Source organism: Salvia miltiorrhiza, chromosome 1, assembly GCF_028751815.1.
Source record: "Salvia miltiorrhiza cultivar Shanhuang (shh) chromosome 1, IMPLAD_Smil_shh, whole genome shotgun sequence".
NCBI classification, from domain to species: Eukaryota; Viridiplantae; Streptophyta; class Magnoliopsida; order Lamiales; family Lamiaceae; genus Salvia; species Salvia miltiorrhiza.
Genome location: NC_080387.1, coordinates 27,812,049 through 27,815,817, shown reverse-complemented (window position 1 = coordinate 27,815,817; position 3,769 = coordinate 27,812,049). Strand labels below are relative to the sequence as shown.

The following is a 3,769-nucleotide window of genomic DNA, read 5'->3' as shown; positions in this document are numbered from 1 at the left end:
CTCCATTCTTCATTTGGGGTTTTCGATTGAGAGGCAAATCGAGGAAGGGGGAGGTCTGAGGAGGCAGGTGAACGCCGGCCACGCCGGCAGCAGGTCGCCGGACTGCAGAAGACCGCGACGGCAGCAGAGGCCTCGATGAGGGCGGACCGAGAGTGTCACAGCCCACTATCCCAATGACGGGTTAACCGGGGTTATGACTTGGGATGAACAATAAGAAACGGAAATTAAAGGGGATTTACTAAGTAACCAACATTAATAACAAACTAGTGGTATATATATATATAACCACTTGGGTAATTCACAAACGAGTCTGCCATAACGACTAGACCCCAACTGAAAGTTAATTAAAATGAAGTAGTAATAAGTTCAAGTAGAAATGATAAATAAGTCAGAGTGTTTGCAGCGGAAAAACGTGTGAGTTATGCATATGGAGATGCATACTCAAGGTTTCATTACATAAACATCAAAAGGGAAATCCGCTCAACACCGATCCATTCCATCGCCTGCTCAACCTGCACATTTAGAAATACATGCAGGGCTGAGTATAAAAATACTCAGTGACATAAGCCGAAAATACAACATGCATACATATATAAATTGAACTGCCAACAGTAACACACAGGGGTTTTCTTGAATGACCTGCGCTTACTAAAACATTTCATTCATTTTCATAAAGGTGGATGCGCATCCCATTTTCAGTCTATATGATCCATATCTGTCCTTTCTGTCACGCGCCGGGAAGGAGGCCTCCTTACCACGGACGCCAAGACCGGTCGCAAGCGACTCGCGGTCTCCATGAGTGTACACGTTAACCCTAGCTAGCGACCTTTGTCTAGCATAGGATCCCAATTGGATTTCCTTTAAAGTTGGCGAACCAACACAGATAGGATACATATAAAAACATAAACATTTTTGGCAGTCAATCATTTCATAAACATTTCATTTCATTTCATGAACATTTCATTTTCATTTCATAAGAGTCATTTATCATTTGGGCATAATAATAAACTGAAATTAACAGTTAAAATCATCTCATGCATATATTCGTATAAGAGGCCTACGACACGCAGGGGATCTCTATATACGTATAGTAAAAGTAATGCCCACCTCAATTGTTCTTAAAGCTGGCGTGGAGTCGTTTCTTCTTCGGCTTCACTTTCTGTCGCCCGGACCTTCATTGATGAAGAGTCGATAAGTTCGTGAAGAAATTGTCATAAGACAAAGTCTAATTCTACGTGCCTAGGGTATCTTTTAATGTTTTAGGGTTCTAGCATCCATAATTCATTACATTAAAGACAGTCAAAAATCAATCATACCTCGTCTAATCTCATTCAAACACATAGGCAACACAAACACATAAGGCACATAAGAATCACAATCAAACATCATCAAAACATGCTCTGTTTTTACACTGACTCAACTTCAAAATTTAATCTGTTCTGACTCCGACATCTCCTGGACTCGAGACTCATACCGAAAGAAAGATCTTCGAGTCTAGTTTCATATAAAAAAAAAGTAGAGTCGAAAACTCCAAGTGGTTTGAGAGATATGACGTTTTTACCACGATCTACCATGTTCGGCAGTTTTGAACAATCGAAAACTTGGATTTTTGAAAAAATAGTAAACGTTGTCAAACTGGGCTCAACTTTGGTGGATATCTAGTTAACACAATAAGGTTAATACCATAAAAATTTGGAAATCTAGATCACACAGGAAGCTACTGAAATGAATGACTCTTTCCTCTGTTCTCTGAAATTCTCGGTAGTAATGTGCAGTTTAGGTTTTGCATTTTAAAGAAGTATCAAACGAAGTTGGAATGGCTTGAAATTTTACCAGGGTACTCAAGACTCATGTAGGGACTTGCTATAAAATTGTCAAATCTATTAGACATCGACAAACCGTCGATCACAGTAGGTCAGTAGGCCTACGAAATTCATATTTATAAGTCCTTAAAAAAATAATTTATATAAATCAAGAAATAAGAGTTTAATCCCAAAAATATTCATTAAAAGTCCATCATAATTTAAATAAAAGAACGGACCTCATTTAAAATAAATAGTCCCAAACTCGTTACGCACATATACTAAATCTTTCATGAAACATCCTTTAAAATGAACTTTGATACATAGAAAATAATTCAACAACTTGAGCTCTTAAGAGGTTGTTTTGCAACAGACATCAAATCTGCCTCGGATCTCCAAATGAGGCTCCAAAAGAAATTCTGGAAACTAGACATTTCAAGGATCATTCTCCAATTTGAATCGAATGAAAAAAAATTCAAACGAGCAAGATATGCCCTCTCAAAGATGGGTATTTAACAAGCAAAAATCTGAAAATTTCAGATTTCCAGATTACAACCAAGTCAGTGGGCTTTCTTTAAAAATTCATATCTCCCTTTACAAAACTCCACTGGGAACCCCAAGGGTCAATCTGGAAACTAGGGAGAGATCATAACACTCTACAGTTGGATTTACTCCAAGAACATTCATGGTTTAGAAGATATGACTGTCTAAAGTTCAGTGCACAAAAAGAGTTCAAGTTTGGCAGATTTAGAACATAAATCAGAAAAACCACTTTAGGCTTCACCAAAAATTCTAAAACTGAACAAGTAAGTTCCCAACATGTCAGTGAATATTCAGTAGAAAGATAGGCTTGAGAATCAAAGATTTAAGTCGGCCTTTGCCACCTAAAAGTCGTAGGTTTGTAAAATCTACTGGATGGTACAAGGAATAAGAACTAGATTTCAAGAATTTATACCGGTTGTTTCCCTTACTCAAAAATGGTGAGACCGATGTCAAAAGAAAGATACGGGAGTCTAGAGTGACATATTCAAGTTTCAAAGGTTTTCACCGATTGAAACTTTACTTATGGCCTCCCAAAGATTGTTTACCAAAAATGTATTCCAGATAGGCAGTGATGTTTACAAATTCATAAATAAATCATAAGAGCTCCAAACCTTCTGAAATTTTACCAAAGTTTAGAAAACATATGAAATATGATACACAATTAATTTGGGAATTTTTGGGAACCGTTTGGATGGATGGAATCGCCTTGCAAAACACTGCCGAGCAGTGTGCTTATGGCAGATTCGCTGCCTTACCTCATGCACGGTTTTTCACCCAATAAACTCTACCAAAATAATCATCCAAAATCATAAAACATATCCTCACATAATATAGCACACAAATGTGTAAAAATCCATGGCCATAAAGCATTTTCAGTTGAGAAAAAGCAAAGAAAAACTCACCCTCGAAGCACAACCTTCACTCTATAGTTTTCCCACACTCTCCCTTGCTTTGCTACTTCTCTTGGGGCTTCAAAGGCTTCTATGGAGTGTGATAATGGTGGGAGAAAAGTTGTGAGAGTGGGAGAAAGATTGTAGTGGTGGGGGAAAAGGAGTAGTGTGGTGGAAAGGTAGGAGTAGTGGTAGGGAAAAAGATTAGTGGTAGGGAAAAGAAAATATTAGTGGTGGTAGGGAAAAAGATTAGTGGTAGGGAAAAGAAAATATTAGTGGAGGATAATGGGGTGTTACATTAAGTAAATATAAAAATGTGGTGTAGTAATAACCCATGTGTAAAAAAAAATATATATATATGTAAGACTAATCATCAATTGATAAAATGCTAGAGCATAAAACTCTTGTGATCAAAATTAGAATAAATAGCACTAACATTAGTGCTCTCTCTCAATTTATAAATACATCATAGGAAAATAATTTGAGAAAAATATTGATGGAAAATTTTTATAACTCATCATTCCTAAAGTTCTC

The 3,769-nt window shown here is 37.0% G+C and overlaps 1 long non-coding RNA gene across 1 annotated transcript; it reads right to left on the bottom strand.

The window, feature by feature from the left end:
- Positions 1-252: 252 nt before the first annotated feature.
- On the bottom strand, positions 253-3,400 carry LOC131018008 (uncharacterized). The gene is made up of 3 exons (XR_009099978.1): positions 3,248-3,400; positions 1,108-1,172; positions 253-512 (listed from the first exon to the last, which is right to left on the bottom strand). It is a non-coding gene; the product is annotated as an uncharacterized LOC131018008 (long non-coding RNA).
- Between the last annotated feature and the right edge of the window lie 369 nt (positions 3,401-3,769).